This window comes from Amphiura filiformis, chromosome 11 (genome assembly GCF_039555335.1).
Source record: "Amphiura filiformis chromosome 11, Afil_fr2py, whole genome shotgun sequence".
Classification (NCBI taxonomy): Eukaryota; Metazoa; Echinodermata; class Ophiuroidea; order Amphilepidida; family Amphiuridae; genus Amphiura; species Amphiura filiformis.
Window position 1 is genome coordinate 12,461,849 of NC_092638.1, and position 22,261 is coordinate 12,484,109.

Here is a 22,261-nt window from a genome sequence, read left to right on the forward strand (position 1 = left end):
AGTTCAGATGGGCTTCTAGCTATTCTGGGGCAACCACTATTGCCAGCATTTCTGTTATACTCTTAACAAATTCTGCATACTTCTCATACGTAATTGTATGCCTTGATGGAAGACGTGAGTGTGGAAAATGAGCTATAAGTAATTTTATGGTTTCTGCTTGACTCCATGTGCTACCGAATGTCACAACCATAAAAATGTGCTCTTCCAACGTGAATTGGGGTTGAAGTTGTTGAGCTACAGCCACGATTCCTAGTAGCTTAGTTGTGACTTTCAAAAACTCAAGGAGATATTCTATTATGTAACAATTTCTACCATTTCGAATACCTCATTGTTTAAACACAGACCCTAGAAGAGCACCGACCATTTGGTCCATGGTTCAACTCTATTCAGTCACTTTTAAGACCAGGTTACATAATTGGCCATATCTTCACTTGTATACCATCGATTTTATTGAAACAAATCTTATCTTGTGGCTAAAGAAATTATCTTGATAGACATATAAATATCAAACCAAAAAATAAGCGTCATACTTGTTTCATTCTATTTTCCAAATTGTCCAACTTTTATTGTTACACCCTGTATACTGCAATGTCATAGAACCGAGTGATTTCCCATTCAATGAAGATAACATGTAATAAGTTACTTCGAGTGATACTAATGTGCATACATTAAGTGTATTCATGTTTTTATTTTATTTTAAGTCACAATTCATGCCGTATTTCGTCAGTGATCGTTTTGTAAATGTGTATAGCGCACTCGTTGACTAAATTGCCGATGCTTCTATACTGAGAGGGCGTCAATTATCAATTAAAAGACACAGGATAGGGTGCCTGGTTAGTTTTGCTCAATTTAGTTTGACATTCTGCCGATTGTGAATGTCCTAATCCCATGTTGTGTTGTTAAGCACATTATAATTGGATTACGTAACTGACCTGATCATGTCACTGCACTGACGCTGAGTCACTGACAACACATTTATCGGACTGAATTAGGTTGAAAACCAATCAAATTATGATACAAATTCCTAGAAATTTGATTATCAACAACGTAAACTTGAGACAGTGACCGAGATGCATGCGAATACGTTTCGTACTCAAACCAGCTCAATTCGGCACAGAATCATTTGTATTTAATTCCACACCTACAGATTCCAGATTTAGGTTGCGACGTGTTTTCTAGAAATTCACAGAAAATTGGATGACGAAACAATGAAACAAACCAACTTTTTACTATTCACCTGTTCACCCCGGCAGCACAGAAACAGTGGCTAAAACAACGTTCAAAAATCACTTCGTCTATAATTCAATGTTATACAATAAGATTTTTCTTCCTACTGAAAACTACAGCCGTTTGTAGACCGTAGGGTTATGAATAAATTGAATTGAATTGAATTGAATTGAATTGAATTAAATTGAACATATGGGCGATACATATAGCTAAAATATCGTACTGTTACGCGATAAAAGTATGGTCAAATGGACATTACATGACAAGTGTATAACTGAAAAGAATGACACATTGTGGCGTTTATGGAATGCTAATACACGTCTCCACTTATATTTTGTACCGGTTTCATCACGTGCATGGAACACATAATCCCACCTTCTTAATAAAAATGCATCTCGATAGGAATATGAACCGTTTGTGATCCACAAGATATCGACATAGATGGTCTATCATTTCATAATCGTATTGGATTACAATACGAAGATGACATCGAGCATGGTTTCTGTTAACATGTCAAGAGGATCTTTCTTAACACAAGTGCTTTTGAATATAATGAACGTGAATTGTGAAACTGAACACAATTCCTACATACGTCCATAAAATATACACACTTGCATGAATACCTTTCTGTTTCACGACAGACGTACATACCAAAACAAATAAATATCTAATAATACTAATAAATAAGATAAGATAAAATAAAATAATCTTGAATTAAATTAAATTAAATTAAATTAAATTAAATTAAATTAAATTAAATTAAATTAAATTAAATTAAATTAAATTATAATAAAATTAAATTATTATAAAGAGAGACAGAATCCTGAAATTGTCATAGTTTTAATTCGTCATTTATAAGAATGCAAACCATCATGTAATTTTCAACATTTCAAGTTGTTGGTCCCATAAACGATCACTGTTGCAACAATTAAATTATGGAATATTTTTTTGCAAAATTCCAATACTAGTCTGAAAGGGGTCTGCATACACCGCACGGGCTAAATATTAACCGGGGTGTGTCGGCAAATGATGTAAAATAATTGTTTCACAGAGAAAAACACTATACGAAACTATACGCATTTTTAGTGTATACATGTACATGTTGAGGGGCCAAGTGGACTTATGGTCTTCTTGCGCTCAGGTTTTCAATTTAACATCCGAATTGCGATCAGAAAAATATTTGCCATTAAACGTTGTCACAGGCACGATTTTGTTTACAATTGTCGTGACGAATGAAATTTTGAACAGCGTTTTTGCACTTTAAACAAACAAACAAACTGTCTCAAAAGCTAGGCCTTAATAATTTAAACCTTTCTTTCCTGAGAACAACAGGTCTGTGAAAAAGATGTTGTTTTAGAATTGCCCGTGTGTCATTATTACTCGATTTCAGATCTAAAGCCCCATCATGCACTGTAAAAGTGTTATCACTAGAGTTTCAACTGCCACTTTACTTCTCAAATCCCATTGAACTCTGTGCAAAAGATGTTGTTTTAGAATTGCCCGTGTGTCATTATTACTCGATTTCAGATCTAAAGTGATGCATGCATGAAGGATAATCCACACCTTCTGTAGATACCATAAAATGTGAAATCGACCAACCTTGTTTGGGGGGGGTGTTGAGTTGTAATTTAGGTGAGTGTCGTGTTATACACTTTAAGAATATTGTACATTTCTGAACTCTTGATATAAAACTGAAAAAGTTTAATTCTCAGAATAAATTACTGCATTTGCCATGCTATGATTGGGTCAACTCAAATGCCCCGCTAAATGCACGGTCGGTCATGATGGTGATAACCCTCATGTTGCATTGGGTTAGTCAGGAAAATCCAATTTTCAAATGTCTAAGGTTAAACGTCGTTAGCAATTCCGACTAATAATAATAATAATAATAACACTAATAATAATAATAATTATTATTAAGGGGGCACACAGGATCACTCAAAGTGTGAAATTTTAAACATTATTTTGTACTGTATCTTTAAAAGTAATGATGATAAGTTCATAAAAGTATACATTTTCAGAAAGGAAATGACACAAGGAATCCAACTAACACAGCAGATTTCTGAAAAAAAAAGCAGTTGTTGAGAAAAGCGCCAAAATTGATTTTCCATGCCAATTTTTTTCGGTCCGCCATAACAACAACTTACCCAAAATATCAAAATGGATGAAAATTGCATATTTGTGTTCTAAAGACACGCATCTAGAGAGTGTTTTCTTAAATTTTTGAATTTTTCCTTCGTTTTAAAAATACGGGTCAAAAAAGATCAAAATTTTACCTTTTTTCAATTTTGACCAAAATTTGAGATAATTTAAGGTATATTTTCAAAACGAAGAAAAAATTCAAAAATTTGAGAAAACACTTTCTAGATTTGTGTCTTTAGAACACAGATATGCCACTTTTGTCAATTTTGATATTTAGGGTAAGTTGTTATGGCGGACCGAAAAAAATTGGCATGGACAATGTTGGCGCTTTTCTCAAAAAGTGCTCATTTTTGCAGAAATCTGCCGTACTAGTTAGATTCCTTGCATCATTTCCTTTCTGAAAATACAAAACAATGTCTAAAATTTCCCACTTTGAGTGATCCTGTGTGCCACCTTAAAAGTGAAGGAAAAGTCAATCCAAATTGTCATTTGGTATTTGTGAAATAAACATTTTTGCAAAAAACGAAGAAAGCAACAGTTTTAACGAAGTTGAAGCCCCATTCAAATACATGTAGCTAATTTAGATACTGTCAGTATCTAAATTACAGATCCATATAAATTCCTTATAAATTCCTGAACCACTAACAGGCTATGTTAGCACATTTATGACAATGACAAAAGTACCAAAATCTGAATTTTGATGATTTTTACGATCGTCCGGATGAGCAAATCACTGAATGGGCCTTTAAAAGCTTCTATACTCCAGTGTTATTACCTGTCCTCAGGTAGGTATAAGATGCAAGACGCTAAAAAGCATGCTAAAACACGGTCTTAAAGTGTACAGGATACAGGGTAAATATGAACAATAATCAAATTTCGTCACACGAAACCAACATAACTTCCGTAGATAGCACGAGTAGTATCGCTATTCACACCAGTTTCATATAGGTTTCACGATCGACAAGCCCAGAGATTTACAGAAACGCTGCAGGAAAATTGCAGCAGCTTAATGTTCCACTTTATAAAGCCTTAAAACCCCAGATGCATTTTGCCCTTTTTTCATACCGGTTGTCGGTTCTGTAGGATAAAATAGTTCGAGATTCATTCCAGGCGTGAACTTAAAGTGATGAAATTGTTTGTTGAGATTGTAATCAAACCATGGTTCAATAAATTACACTCGGTTAATGAGTGAATAATAGGGGGAATTGTAATTTTTAACACACACACCTTCCTTACAACTTGACTGAATCCAGTTTTTTAACATGTACACAATGTTAATCCGTTATACTAAATCAGCATCTGAAATATTTTTCTCTTATTTTCAATAGCACATGTTTTTGCAATGAAGTGGCACTCGCAAGGTGTTTGCACTTATAAAAGAAGCCACATGGAGCTAGGGGGGTGTAGCTCAGTTCTTGTATGTGTTTATTATCTTTTTATCACTTTATTCATTATACCCAACGTTGGCGGAATTTATCATCTTTGATTGGATCAAAGATGATATTGTTGCTACCTGGGAGCGTATTCAGCAACCATCACGAAAGAAGAAAGGGGGACTCCACATACTCATATACTCCCCGGTCCCCTTGTTGGTAAACATGGTTAAATGTATTCCTTCCATTATATGAGAGTTAAAAAAGCAATATGAACTATGATCACTAAACAAAGATGCCTATATAACAGAAGGATATTTGACCATCCACCACGAAGTGGTAGTAAAGTCGGCTCTAGGTCATTTTCTGTTTATTGCAGATTTTGAAAGAATGCACTTTCAGCTTTCAAATGACACCTCAACCAGCTTCATCGGACATCTGGAAGTGAAGGTCAAATTCGTCATATATTTAACATAATAAAATCCATATACTGTTTTTGATTGTATCTGGAAATGGAAAATGCCAACTTTACGACCAGTTTGTGGTGGATGGGCACATTTTAAGGTTATTAGTTATTTTAAACTGTTGTGATTTGGTAGTTCACTGCATCTTTCGAATGGTAGCAAGCTTTGGCAAAAACTGCATTGCTCAATTCATAGCGAGAGTGTAGAAGAATTAAAATATCACAGATATACGTACTTCTATAGGTTGTACGGTTCTTGAGTTACGTTGTAAAGAGGGCTGAAACAACAACACTTTTGTAAAACGTACATAACTAATTAACATAAATAAATTAAGCAAATTTGCAAAGTATACGATTTGTAGAATGAACTTTTGCAAAACATCACGGTATTAATTTTCAATAATATATTGACCTAGATAATGAAAATCGATTTTTAGGTTGCTTCGACCAACAATACCTCGTCTACCCTTAACAAAGAGTGTTGAAGACAAAAATCCCTTTCATGTTTATCCACGTATTTCCTGTTTCGTCTCTCATCTAATATTTAAATTTTAATGTTGCGTTTAAACATCGAGGATATGACTTTTTGTGTTCTTATATTTTCTTTAAAATGATTACAAAATACTCAATATCGGTAATATTATATTCCAGTAAGATAGAAATTATTAATTTGGGCAGAGAACATGCATGATAATGTAACCGTACATTAAAAAAAAAAAAAAAAGAAAGTATCGGAAAGACGGAACAGATAAGAAGATTAGAGTGGTAAATCGATGACAATGTGAACGAAGACACGACCCGGCCCACATGTGGTTTGCGATGTGACTCTCATAATTTATATCTGTAATACATGCAAATCTCATCAGACCTCGGTTCCTTGTTAAAAACATCTTAAGTACGAGTTCATTTATATCCACATGATCCAATTTTACCATTAAAGTCCCTAAATCAAGAACTGATTTTATAATGTTTGAAGTTATAACGTGTACTTGACTAAACATCGGACACGGGGATGTTTGTCAAGGATCAGGTCATGTTGCGATACATTATATGTGTCAAAAGTGGCAACAATTTATTTCGTGTTCGGGTAAAGTCTATGGTTTGATACCCTCTCTAGAGCACGTGTGGCCGAGTGGATAAGGCGCCCGACTCATAATCCATAGGTTGCGAGTTCGAGCCCCACTCGTGCCAACGTGTTGTGTCCTTGGGCAAGGCACTTTATCCTCATTGCCTACTGGGGATTGGGGTTGGGTTGAATTGGATGTTTATATATAGTTGTTTGTTTCAATGTTGCAATATTGGCGCTGATTAAGCTGATGCCTGCAAATTGCATTGTGTCTGTTTAGTTGTGTTTAATGTACAATTCTAGCAATTTGACCTGCGGGTCACCATTAGAGTTTGACATAAAACCTTCTTTTTTTAGCTGAAGGCATAAGACATTACTGGAACAGAGTGCATTCCTTGTCATGTTTTTTCTCACGACACAGCTAATATCTGTCAAAAACATGCTTTTCCTGCCAAAAGAGCATCAGACATTACATTAGCATGACCCAAATTAAGTTTATAAGAAGAAATTATGTTTACCCATCATACAACGTTTGGTACAAACCAGTTTTATGCTATCACCATTTTTTCGGGACAGGCTGTAGATATATTTACAAAAACTCGGCAATGAAACCCAGGTGTTTGCATTCTCTGATGGCATGGCATTTCAAACGTTATCGATTATCTTGTCACGGAAAAGGGTTAAATTGCATATCTTCTATTGAGAGAGGGAAATTGGAGACATTTAACTTGGTAATATCACTTTTATTTTCTTGTAAGAGACTTGCGTTAGATTTGAAGCAGAAGTGTGACGCTCTCAAGTGAATTGAGTTACTTGTCGCGCAAAAAGCATTGTCAACGTTACTTAGTATAAGCTTAGCCTTTTAGCAGACTAGATTGTTGTTCCAAAGTCCACCAAATTTTAACTTACGGTGGTGAATTTTGAATATATTTTACAGCAAACATCTTTGATAAACAAAATAAATTCAGCACTTCTTACGACCATATCTCAAAATCGGTTTAGCGACAAATATCTTGTTTTGCTGATCGCGGTTAATATTGCGGTTATCCATATGGTACTTTTTAATACAGATTTCCATATCTGAATTTAGTACGACAAGAAAGTAATTGCTGTTGAAACGCTTTTTATTGATGATGTGTGGCGCGTCTTATATTTCTTGAGATTTTAGAATCGCATCGACTTGGGATCGATTTCACTGGTGTATTATGGTCCACATGTGTGTGATAATGTGGAATAGTCTAGTTTAAATAAAGGTCATGTAAATGGCCACATTATTAATACCGTAAAACCCCGTCTACAAGCATATATAGTGTGGTTTTTTTAAAGCTTAATTAATTCGAAGCAAGCGTTAATATACCAATACAATAGATCGGTCTTAAAATAATACTTGTTTGTATATGCTTGGGTCCGTAATTTATTTGCTCAAACTCTATTAATGTAGCTTTCATCAAAAGCACACTATATGCTTGTAGACGGGTTTTACGGTATTATACGTATTTTCTTTAGGCAGCTTGTATCGTCCCCGGTAAAAGAATCCGCTTGAGAACATGGTTGAAATTTACGACTCTCATGAGGCAAAATATGTTAATTTGTTATTTAGTCTACCAGTAATTTTCTATCAATTTCTTTTTTAAATATAAAGTACAATATTGCGATTGGTAGCATAAGCTGGTATATGCTCTCATGATGAAATACTAATTATATCATAAATATTCATTTTATATGTCATAATTATTCCACTTGGTTGGTTCAAGCATTATATTTAAGAATTAATTAAATACACATAGTTCAAAAATCGTTACAGCAAATGGTCTTATAAATGTTCACAACCACAAGTATATCCTGGTACACGCGCATCAATAAACATAACGTAGAATTAATGATTATGTTAAACGCGATCATCTGTTGGGCTTTACTATCTATGGTTTTTATTTGGAGTGCTGATTTTCGGAAATCATCGAAAAAGTAGGGTCAATACGCCTATTATCCCCAGACACTGAAATGACGAAAACACATACGCCAAATTTTGGGCCTCTGGTCAGCCATTCAGAAAGAACGCATAATTTATTCAAGCAATGTTTTTAGAAAATTCCCTGGAATCAGCCAAATAATAATGATTTCTGGACAACTTTTTCGAACGGAGTAAATACCCGACCGAGCCTCCCAACAATTACTGGGAAGCTTGTTGCGCCTATAACCCAAGAGTTCCCTTAACACACTGGGAACTATTTTGCTAGGCACTCATCTAGCGATCAACTCCTTATCGAGGAGGAAAAGCTCCATATACCAATGGACAAATATTTCGCTATAGGCAATCCTCTACACGATATCTCCTCGGAGGAGGAAATAAAAAGCTCCATAATACCAATGGAGAGAATATAAAATGCCGCGGACTTACATGAATTCGCTAGGCAGTCATCTAGCGCGTCAAAAGAAATTAAATGGCTGATACCTTTCTCATTTTCCTATTATATTCATATTCAGATTACATAGTGGACATCGGTAAATATACCCATGCCAAATACCCAGTAGGTAGATACCTCCGGATATTGGAACTACTAAATCGAATTTATTAATGTAGTACATGTATAATTCTGTACATTAAATCGATCATTTTAGAAAAATGATCCAAAAACTGCCACAAGGACTACTTGTTAACATCCGTACCCTGTACCATGGAATAAGCTATTTCTGATCCCCTCATTTCCTTTGCTAGTAAATTCATTCATTCATATTTCATTTTCATCAATCATCAACATCAATATACAAGTGATACTAATAGCTCAACAAAGTAATAAAATTAAATGTAAACAAGAGTGATTGGTATATAAATAAATCTCAATACATTTAGGCAGTAACAATTAAATCAATATAATTAAATTAGAATAACATTACTATGTATGATTGACCAAAATGCACTTTAAATGCATAATGATATTACGAGCGTGCTTGTAGTGGTTTATCACGGAAATACCACACTGCACTGGCAAATGATCTTGAAGTACTTCTACGGTGATAAGCGCCTAACTGATAAGCTGGCTCTCTACAAACACGCTCAGTGAATAATACATACATACATAATAAATACCGCAAGATCCACGTTTGCGATTATTTGAAGAGCCTCTGAATTTTACGGTCGAGGCCTCTTCACCACAGTGGACCATTAACCCGATTTTTTTGTTTGAACATGTTGAAGGAGTTAATTGCAAAACCCATTATTTTTCGCTGCCAACGCCAAGCAAACACAGTGCCATGCTCTGCACATTTATGAATTCGAATCCATAACTAGGATATCATGTCTAATACAAAAGGCAGCCTTTAACAGAAATTAACGCGATAACCAGCCGGCTGCGCAACCTCATAAAAACTTGAACCCAATATTTCATTTTTATTTATACTTTGATGAACAAGAAAAATCTGAGGGCATAGTACTTGGCCCCTGTCTAGCTATCCCATGCCAACCTGGTGTTAATTCCTTCCTTCCTGCTATAAATAAAATTACTCGACCTAAGACTGAAGGGCATTACCACCTAAGACTGAAAGTGGTACCAATTGTATCGATTTTGTTAATGCTTCTGAAGACACACTAGAGTGAACACACCTATACAAATAGAATTTCAGAAAATACAACTGCGCAACAGAATAGAATGTGTTGCTGAGATAGAAATTGAACCTAAAGTGATCTACCCACGCACACTCTCACACCCGTATACAATAGTCATACTCCTATGTAACTCAAAACCTCAATGTAATTAGAATATTATTCAAATTCAAAGAACTCTCAATCGAATATATTTTCCTTTCTCTTTCGTATTTCATCTCATTCCTCATTACCTTTTAATTTGAAGACCGACACTTTATATGTACTTGTCTCACTACTGCGAGACTCAAATTTTATGACACACTATCAAACTCTTGAAATCAATTTTAAACAGATATCAATTATGACATGTGGGGAGTGGTGGGTGGGATAAAAAATTTCTGCATCCGTTCTTGCTGAAAAACTGACAGAGAATGGCCTTAGCTAACAAAATGGCCACCGACGGCTCCAAGCAAGGCTGCCTGTGATTGGCCCGCCTGATACCAAACAAGGCACCCAATTGGCTTCCCATGGAAACATCGCGTGACATCACGAGGGCGATTCCATTTCAGCAGCAGGGATAATTTTTTGTTTCATTTGATATGTACAAATTAAACTGCATTATCCCCAGACACTGAAATGACGAAAACACATACGCCAAATTTTGGGCCTCTGGTCAGCCATTCAGAAAGAACGCATAATTTATTCAAGCAATGTTTTTAGAAAATTCCCTGGAATCAGCCAAATAATAATGATTTCTGGACAACTTTTTCGAACGGAGTAAATACCCGACCGAGCCTCCCAACAATTACTGGGAAGCTTGTTGCGCCTATAACCCAAGAGTTCCCCTTAACACACTGGGAACTATTTTGCTAGGCACTCATCTAGCGATCAACTCCTTATCGAGGAGGAAAAGCTCCATATACCAATGGACAAATATTTCGCTATAGGCAATCCTCTACACGATATCTCCTCGGAGGAGGAAATAAAAAGCTCCATAATACCAATGGAGAGAATATAAAATGCCGCGGACTTACATGAATTCGCTAGGCAGTCATCTAGCGCGTCAAAAGAAATTAAATGGCTGATACCTTTCTCATTTTCCTATTATATTCATATTCAGATTACATAGTGGACATCGGTAAATATACCCATGCCAAATACCCAGTAGGTAGATACCTCCGGATATTGGAACTACTAAATCGAATTTATTAATGTAGTACATGTATAATTCTGTACATTAAATCGATCATTTTAGAAAAATGATCCAAAAACTGCCACCCAAGTTCCTTGTCATCACATGCAAGGAAATTGCCAAACCACCCCCCGCCCCCCCCTCGAGATTTTTATGCTTTACAAATAAGGCGAGCTCTTGGCTGTCGTTCCCTTCCTTGTTTATGATCTCCATTATAGTGTTCTTAAAATAGTTTGTCCCAACTTATAAACCTGCCATTGTTGGTGGTGACGAATGTTGGTGCTAAAAAGTTTAGGATTTAACTTGACTGATTGGATCAACAGTCCTACCTAGTGAGCATTCTTATGCAGTACTAGTGGAAAAGAATGCCTGCCAATGCTTTGTTTTGGCCATCTGGTACATTCACGTACGAGAAAACCCCGAAAAGAAAACAACAAAACCCACTGACTATTATAACTTCAAAAGGATTGTTTTGAATTATTTGAATTTCCTTCCTTCTGAACATGTGAGATGAGATAATTATGCTACTGTCGAGTGAGTGTCTACTTCTCATATTTTGACCACTGTCAATTATCATGAATGAGTGTTTTAGTAGCTTAATAGGCCTACTATTACTTATTAACGAGTTACCATTGTAAAAATTGTGAATTTCCTTCTGCTTCAGGAGTAACACTAGGTGATAACCTATTTAAAACACTGACATACCGAAAAACATTACTATACATGTAATCTATGAATTTCCGTCTGTTTCGGACTACACATAGCCTATTTGTACATACCAACTAGGACAAATGTTTTAGTGAACAATTTACCGATAAATGAAACTATATAAGGTCAATTTGCCATACATGGTGAACGAATCTGTCCTACAGTACGTTTAAATTCATAACTTTGATTTACCAAACTTAATACTAATGAAGAATTGTTCTTTGTTTGATAGGTACAAAAAATAATTTGTTTTACCAAACTTGATAACACTCTTATAGCAATGTACATTAATTATGTTATATGAAATTCTTTTTTTCTTTAAATGACTCCCCTGGTCTATCAGTGAATATCTACTGGGACAAAATGTGCTTAATTTAACTGCAATTTTAAAGGTTAATTTGCCGTAATTAGAACGAAGACATAATAATAATAATAATAATACATGGGATTTATAAAGCGCCCCACGCTGTAAAAACATCCTCAAGGCGCGAGCCTGCACAGAATCTTAAATTTACACCCACTAAAATAAAAAAATTTAAAATTAAAAATAGGGCCTACATGCTGAACAAAATAGTATACATAAAAAATACGCATGATAGAACTCATATACACACCTTAATATACTAAAACCATGAAAACATAATAATAATGTACAAGAGTTCTGGACTTCGTTTGATGGATACGAATAAGAAATCATTTACCATGAATTTGTTTTGATAATTTCATAATAATCACTCTACTCAATGTAGCCATTAACTATATGTAATATGTTATATGCATATCCTTATGCCTCTGTTAGTAACTACCTACAGTCTATAAGCGAAACTTACGAGGCGGTGAAATTATAAGTATGCCATAATAGATGATACTGTATTTCAATTAATGACAAATTATTCTCTTTGTTTGATAGATACAATTATTACAACATTTAATCACACACACATGTTTAACTTGATGATAATGAAGATCCAGTCTTTGTTTGATAGATACAGAAAAAAATATTTGCCTTATACAACTAGCAAAAGTTTGCCGTTATTTCTCCAACTAGCAAAAGTCAAGTTGTCGGATGTGCTATGACACCTAAAAGATAATTCATGCAGCAACGAGTTTGGTTAATTAGCTACTCCGAGATAAATCCACTCACTTCAATTGCCTTCAGATCGCTTCAGCATTTAATGTATGACATTTTATCACTAAAATGATCCATTTTGACATTTCCATCAAGCTATGGAATGATCTTCCTCTTTATTGCAGCTCCATTCGTAGAAGCATTTTTGACATTTTATCACTAAAATGATCCATTGATGACACCAAGATAATTCTGCAGTTTCCTGCAACCGCTTCCTTCATCTGTTTCTTCTATTATTTGACATGGACATATTGCCCAAGAATAATATAAGCCCAATCAGTGGTACAAAATATATTTTGGCATTTCCATCAAGCTATGGAATGATCTTCCTCTATCCTTTCTTGCTACCGCTTCCTTCATCTGTTTCTTGTATTATTTGACATGGACATATTGCCCAAGAATAATATAAGCCCAATCAGTGGTACAAAATAAATATTGGCATTTCCATCAAGCTATGGAATGATCTTCCTCTATCCTTTATTGCGGCTCCATTCGTAGAAGCATTTTTGACATGGACTTGTTAGCATACAGCTTCCATAATTGCTTATGCTATTTTTTACTCGCGTGAAGAACTGTATAATATATAATCTTCCCGTTCACAACTAGCATTTTGGTTCGCCTCCTCACCATATTAAGGTGCAACAATACTCCATTTGAAGGATACAATGTATCTAATGTAGATGAAGATTCTTCGTTATCTGTACATGCTCTAAATGTAGTTAGCCGTTATACACAATAAAAATTTTCACCATTAGAGAAGTTACCGTTTCCATCATGCTTGTGCTCTAACAAAGATCGTTCCTCCCCATAGAGCCAGGTTACAATTCAAAATATACTCCATCCACTGTCATAGGCATGGTAATTACGGGCTTTCTGTTGCCGATCCCGCACGATGTCCTCCCTTCTACTACCTGTCTCGAAGTAACCACATGACCTGCAGTGAATTAAAAGACAGAAAAAAGAGAAGCAAATTCTGCCAGCAAAAGCCCTTTTACTTTGTGTATAATTCATGCCTGTCTATAAATGACATCCAATATATTCAACAATTCAACTCCTTTATTAATCTATTTGAACTCCGACAACCTTGGATTGAACTTGTAATAAAGGTCAAAAACACATAATTAAACCCATTTTTTATTCATATTTTAAATTTAAGTTTTTCATAGACGACATAGACGATAGCGTTGAAGTTACTCTCATTTGTTGTGATTCGTTTTATCCAAATAGAAAACCCGGATGGCTTCCAAAATTAGAGCATCATGTGTCCACGTCATGATGCTTGCGTATAAAAGTTTGAAATTGACAATTAAATTCACTCACATGGCTTTTATATACCAAGAGAGAGAATCACGCGTCTACGGCCATGATGATGATTGCGATAAATTGACCATGAAATTCACTCATATTATGACTATTATTATAATTTTACCCAGAGAGAGCATCACGTGTCTACGCCCATCATGATTGCGATAAACGGATTGAAATTAAAATCACTCATATGGTTATTATTATACAAAGACACTGATTTTCCAATTCAGAACAAAATGTTTGAACCATGTTGCCAAAATATTGAAATTGACAATTAAATTCACTCATATGACTAGGCCTATTATAATTTTACCAAACAAAGCATCACGTGTCCATCCCATGATGATAATATGTGCTAAATTCACTCATATGGCTATTAAATACCAAGAGAGATTTTCCAATTCAGAACAAAAATTTTGAACCGTGTTGTTATACAACTTTCAATTTCAAACCAGAACAGAAATAGATTGTGTTCCTTCAGACTGCCTAATATAATTATGATGAACATAGAAATGGTTCAAAACTTTGCTTTCCCTTAATTTCAAGCATTTTCCATTCTCCTACCTGCATGATTTATAATTATTTATGAGGTCAAAAAACCCTGATAACTCAGTGACCCCCCGGCTATATACTGCCGTGATTCAGTGGCCTATGTTAGTAATGTACATACATGTAGGCCTATACATGTAGACGATCATGTTTGACAATTTTGAAAGCAAATTTCTCACCGTGTTATTCACTGTTGACGCAAAATACAATACTCTATTTGGCCATCGGCTGTTGCCACCGCTTACAAGCATAGGATAAATATAGTCTCTCTTCTGACAAATGTAATAGCGCTAAGATATCGCCTACAATATTTCCACACATTAGAATTATTCCATACCACCAGTCCGGCAATCCCAATCAATAGTACTCGTACATGCATGACTTCCTCAGATCACTGTTTAGACAATCGACCACGAAAGTTTTATCGAGTTATACATGTTATACAAACAACTCCAGACTGTTCATTGTACCGTCACAATTCATTTCATGTGATGTGATGTGGTGTAAACTGTAAGCTTACTTGCTTTTTTTCTTTCCAGTTGTTCATATTCGAGGTATCCTTGATGTGTTTTGTGTCCACATCCGTTGGCTTCACCACTACCCACTTTTGTGTAAGCTGTGACGGCCTATTCATTGTCTTATAGTTGAATAAAAAATTTCTGCATCCGTTCTTGCTGAAAAACTGACAGAGAATGGCCTTAGCTAACAAAATGGCCACCGACGGCTCCAAGCAAGGCTGCCTGTGATTGGCCCGCCTGATACCAAACAAGGCAACCAATTGGCTTCCCATGGAAACATCGCGTGACATCACGAGGGCGATTCCATTTCAGCAGCAGGGATAATTTTTTGTTTCATTTGATATGTACAAATTAAACTGCATTCTCGGTCACATGCCTATTCTCGGTCAGTTTTACCGCTGACGATCGTTCCTTTAATTTTAGCCGTGTCTTCCGAACTTTGCGACTATAAATCATTTAGCCGTACCGGTGCTGCAGGTTTTGATGGCTTTTCAAGGTCACGGCAGCACAGTTCACCTCAAATAATAGCTTTTTAGATTGGATGGTGACCTGAAATATCGGCATTAAAAAAATATAATAACGTCATTTAAGAGGTTTAAAATGGTGATATTGTAATATAATCAGTGATGCGAAATTGTACAGGCATTTTACCATGTTTTAAAGCTGTAATTTTAACAAGTTGATCCATCTGTATCGTAAATAACACCATAGCAAATGATTGGTGTTGTATTTATGTAAATTCCCATAGAAACAGGAGTGTCCGATAATAGGCATACGAATTCCGTTGGCATTCCTATTCTCGGTCAGTGTTCAACAGTTTGAACTAGGCCTATGTTGACATCGTTGTTGCCATGCGTCTTAGAAATGATCGTGCATGCGCACATGAAAGTGTTGCATTTTTCTGTAAAACACATCCGTCTTTTTCGCATTCGACCTGTGCTAGAAATCTTTCAGGTTTATAAATAGCGCCATGTGCGGTATACTTTGGTCACTTCTAGGGGGTTTCAATTCATACTTATAATACAAAATATTCACCAAAAATAGTAACTTGCCAACTTGATATAATTTATTTTAAAGACGGTCCCTGCATGCATGCATACATGGCAGGTATGGTACAATATAGGGACGCACCATTTGATATCAAGGTGGGGGGGCTGAGTCGTGACAATTTTTAGTAGGCCTACCTCGGTGAAGCAATTTTTAGCGTCTCGATGAAGCAAACAGTTTACATTTTGTAGCACCTAAATTTCGCGTAGCACGAAAAACGTTCTTCTTATGTTAAAATGAGTTCATATCAGGAGCGTAGTTAGCTTTCGTGATCAGAGGGGAAAAATAAAGGTTTTGGGGGAAAATACAAAAATAATCATCAATTTGAACCGGTATTATTAATGCGATATGTACATACACTGGGTTTTTTTTAGCGAGACTGTAGGGCCTACATATAAACTGTTAAGTTTTCGAGCCTCCAAAAACCGGGCCAAAATGTCTTTATTGAGACAATGCCCGGTATTTGGTATTTTACATTCATTTTGGTGCATGATCGGGGTAATTTTGGTGGGAAACAGGCTCCGTGCCCCTTTCTTTTCCTATGCCTTCCCGATTTCTTTCATTTTTTGTTATGCGGGCACTCTTTTCAGGGAGCACTCTGCCCCCGCTGGTTAGTACCGGTACACGCTTCTGGTTCAAATGGTGAGTTTTAGCATGTTTTTTCAGTGTTTTCAAAGGAGATCCATGTCTTGTGATTATTTTCTTCAAAATATAGGTTCAGGTGAGGATATCTCACCAAAACCATACTCTGATCCATCCACTGACCCCACATATGGCTCCCATCATCACGCGTAAATACGTGGCATGGACTCTGAAGTGGAGTGAATCAAGTGTATTCACTCACAGAATAACCTTTCACAAACAAATGCGAACAAAATACTTGCCAGTTTGAAGCTAAATTAAATTAATATACTTGATGAAAACTGGAGCACCCTTGCCACCAAATTTTTTTTCAGGTCCGAGGTGGTGCAATGTTGTTGTTGTTTGTTTGGTGTTTTTTTTTTTTGGGGGGGCTCTGAGGTGAAGCAAATTTTTTTATCAGATGGCGTGACAACTTCTTTTCCAAAATACTACCAAGCCCCCCCACCTTGATATCTAATGGTGCGTCCCTTATATAGGTTTATACATATACAATACAGTGTTGTATTTTGTTTATTCGACATCGAAGTGATTACATAACTTGGGTCACGGCCGGTCGTTGCATCAATCAAAGAAGTTTAGTCAGACTGATTCGGGGGGCACTCCACTTTGGAGGTGACGCGTACTAGTATGTAGGGCTGTTAAGACCCCCTTTTCAGCGTCGCTGTCACCCACATACCCTATATTTTTTACGAGCACATGCTCTGTCACCCGAAGACACCCTATTGTTCCATTCGATCTGTCACCAAAAAACCCGGGCCAAAAGATTGCCGCACCAAGATGAGGTGCAGGGGAGGGGGTGATGTGATTCAATACTTATCCCAGGGTGTTGAATTATTGGGGGAAGCTTTTTTGGCGGGACAAGGGGGAGCCAATATTGGCACAGGTATAGGTATTTGCACCGTTTCGATATTGCGAATGTGATGTAGAAACATGTCAGGATAGGCCTAAATTCAAATGGTAGGCCTATAAAAGGGAATATTTTTGGCATGTCAAAATATTTTGATGTATAGGCCTAGCCATGATAATCTTTACCTAGTATTAAAACCAAAAAGAAACTGTCTTTGGGTCACTATGTTTGAAAAAAAAAATCGTTTTGATTAACGAAAGTTGTAGCTTCGGAAATACTAAAAAAATGCCATTTTGCCGAATTCAATAAAAGTAAATGAGATATGTCAATTTTTCTCTTGAAAACATTATTCAAGTTACATAAAGTAGTGCAAAATATGGGTTCGAATTTGATTGCAAAGATGGTTTCTAGAAAAGGGGTAAATTAATTTTGTTGCAAAAGCCCTTACATCCACAAAAGGCACGATATAAACGAAATAATAAAATAAATAAGAAGGCTTGAAAATTGTACCAAACCTATTCTTTTAGTTTCTATTTATCAACACTTTATTCAAAACCAAAATGAATCAAATCGAACTAGTAATAATTGAACAATTTTTGAAAAAGCTGTTTTTCTCAAAAAGTCAAAAAGTAGATGTATAAAGGGCTTTTGCAACAAAACTCTTTATATATTAATATCATCTGTATTATTAATATTAGAAAGATTGACTATTATTTTTGTTGATATATTATAAGTACTGAATTTACTAGTATTACTATCACCAAGTCAATAGTAGGCCTATATTGTTATAATTCAATGTTAATTAAAATGTCAGCAGTAGCCTAGGCACATCACTATTTGGTGGGTATGTTCCCCCGGAATGTTTAGGTGGTGGTTCTTTGGGAGATGCGGGCGTACCAGTAAAAGGGGGTCTTTTGGAGCTGCGAACAAGTAAAATATGGGGACGTCAAAATCAAGGGTCTTTCTTGGCTTGTTGCTTGAAAATCCCAGAAATATGAGGAATGAACAATTTGGGGGTCTTTTAGAGCTAAATATTTATTTATCAAAATCAAGGGTCTTTCGGAGTTCTATTTTGGTCAAATATAGGGGTCTTTCGAGCTGCGAAATCCAAAAGGGGGTCTTTCCGGGGAGCATACCCGTATGGTCATTTGTGTTAAGTGCCCTTCCCCCCGTGAGTATAATGCATTTGCCACTTCCGAAATTTTTTTACTGATAAGCATAGGAACCGCATAGTCAGAGGCAAGGTTCATTATTGATCATTGGAGATTCAGTAGGCTATAAAGAGACAAGTGCGGTAATAGCATTTCAAGTGTATACGCGCTTAATTTCGTAATCAATAAGAGCTAATGAACAAAATCATTTCTGACAGAACTGCTAGCGCAGTTGTGTAAGCGCTCGACTGTGAAACCGGAGGTTGTGGGTTCGAACCCCGTCAGAATTTTAATTCAGATAATTTTCTTTTTCTTTCGTGAAGAAGAAATAATAATTGAATCCGTCTTATAAAATTTAACATAGTATAGTAGAATCATGTAGGCCTATGTGTTATCAGATAAGATCTTCTGTAGATTACCATATCAAAAGAATTTCGAAGTTTTGTCAAGCAAGTTTCTAAGTGTGCCCCTAATCGTGGTTTGTATAGAATTGAGGTGATAGCTTTGTTTGATATTAACCAATGACAGAGCCGCTACGATTTTAAATTAAAAACAGGTCACCGCTTGAGGCGCTGCATTTAAGACGCAGCCTAAAAAGTTTATTACGGGACAAAATAGACGTGAAAAGGCTTGATTATAGCCATTTGTCGAATACAAATGAGCGATGAGAAAATATTTGTGACCGTCGGCGCCCGACACCCCCCCCCCCTACTCCTTCCTTACCCCCTCCTATCCTGTCGTATTCTCGGTCGGAAAAATTGGGTCAACAATGTCATTATTTTGTCTGCAAAAATCTGCCCTGGACCGAGAAAGGCGCATAACCAATGATAACTGACAATTGCCCAGATAGCATACACTCTCCTTGGGCCTACACGTGCTATTAGCGCAATTTTGTTAATTACATTATACACATATTATTAGCACAAATAGCACCGCTATTTTCATGGTTATACTATTTGTGCCTCGACAGTGTTATTTTTTGAGGACTTAGAAAAAAACCATTAGGGACATTAAAATGGCTTTAAATGTTGTTAGCGCAATTAGGCCTATGCTATTTTTGAGTTCTCCTATTAGGCCTACACTTTAAGGGATGTTATTAGCACTGTTGTGCTATTATTAAAATAGTTTAGGCCTTATAGCGTGCTATTAGTTCTATAGTTTAGGCCTTATAGCGTGCTATTAGTGCTATTGTGCTCTGGAAATGGTTTGAGGGTCTTGGGGGCCTATAACGCGTTAATATCGCAATTATGTTATTTTTAATTCTAGTACACTTGGAGGGATGCTGATAGCGCCATTGTGCTATTCTTAAAATGGTTTAGGCCTTGTAGTGTGTTATTAGCGATATTGTGCTATTCTTAAAGTGGTTTAGGCAGCGTGCTATTAGCGCTATTGTGCTATTCTGTAAATTGTTTAGGCTCTATAGCGCGTTATTAGCGCAATTATGCTATTTTTGAATTCTCCTAGGAATTATATTAGCGCTATTGTGATATTCTTATAATGGTTTAGTCCAGGAGCAAGATCACACAGGAGCCCTAAATAAGGAGTTCGGTCACACCTACGGCTAGGTACTAGGTAGGTAGTGGTTTCAAATTGTGGTATCACATTTTTTACAGATCATTTTATATATGGACGTATAATCACATAAAATCACGAAAATAGGACAAAATGAAGGGGGTAGGGGAGATATAAATTCCCATAACTCAACTTTTACTCATAATAATGAATTTATTTTGGTATGAATATGTAGCTAATTGATTGTTCTAACTTCCTAGTATTATTTGAAAGCAAACATAGGATTCATTAGATCATGATTGGAAGTAGCCAGTCCATACGCTAATAGAAAATCAGATTTTCACAACAATGTGTAGGGTGGGTGTTTTTGTGACACAGGCTTCAAATTTTACTATTGTGCCAATTTCTATTTTCAATATTAAGTTTCCATTTTTTAATTTTGTTTTTAATATCAAGCATATCTAGGCAAACATTGATGTTCTGGTTCAAAGATTTATACATGTTTGTTTGGATGTTGGTTTGTGTTGTGTGGGTTTGGGTTTGGGGTAGGTGTGTGTGGGTATGTAGGGGTAGGTGTGGGGTGTGTATAGGGTTCGGGGTTGGGGTGTTTCACGTGTCTTGATATGCACTCGGCTGAACTATATAAGTTCTTAACAAAATTTGCTTGGTAAGTTACCATTCATGTAATATTTTGAATATTTATAGGTGCGGGTGAGATCAACCACTGCTTGTCAGGAAAATAGTCTGAAAATGTAAAAAAATAGTTACTTTTCCACATGTAGCAGCGTGTGTAACAATATTAAGGGGTAGGGGAAATATAAACCATCATAACTCAACTTCAACTCATGATAATGAATTCATTTTGGAATTAAAATGTAGCTAATTGATTGTTCAAACGTTTTAGTATTATTTTAAAGCAAAGCAAACATTAATTGTCAGGTAGATAGACTTAAAATGTAAGAAAAGGTAAAGGGTTAGGGGAAATAAAAACCACCATAACTCAACTTTTACTCATAATAATGAATTCATTTTGGTATCAACATGTAGCTAATTTATTGTTCTAACTTTCCAGTATTATTTTTAACAGAAAAACCATCAGATAGACATAAAATGTGAGAAAATGTTAATTTTCCAATGTGTAACAGCGTAAAATATGACAATATTATGGGGTAGGGGACGTACAAACCAATATAACTCGACATTTATTCATTATTGGCATCAATATATAGCTATTTGGTTGTTGTAATCTTTTGAAGCAAAATAACCATTAGTTCTTTGTTGGATAGACATAAAATGTTAAACAATATAAAAATTTCATGTGTAGCAGCGTAAAATATGACAATATTAAGGTGTAGGGGACATTCAAATCACCAAAACTCACGTTTTATTGATGAAAATTAATTCATTTTGGTAACAATAAGTAGCTAATTGATAGTTCTAACTTTCTAGTAATATTTTAAAAGCAATTAAACCGTTAGTTGTCAGGTAGATAGACATAAAATGTACGAAAATTTTGATATGCCATGTCTAACAGCGTAAAATATGACAATATTAAGGGGTGTAGGGAACATACAAATCACCAAAACTCAAGTTTTACTGATGAAAATGAATTAATTTTGGTATCAATATGTAGCTAATTGATAGTTCTAACTTTCTGGTATTATTTAAAAAGCAATTAAACCATTAGTTGTCAGGTAGATAGACATAAAATATGAGAAAAATGTTATTATTCCATGTCTAACAGCGTAAAATATGACAATATTAAGGGTGTAGGGAACCTACAAATCTCCAAAACTCAAGTTTT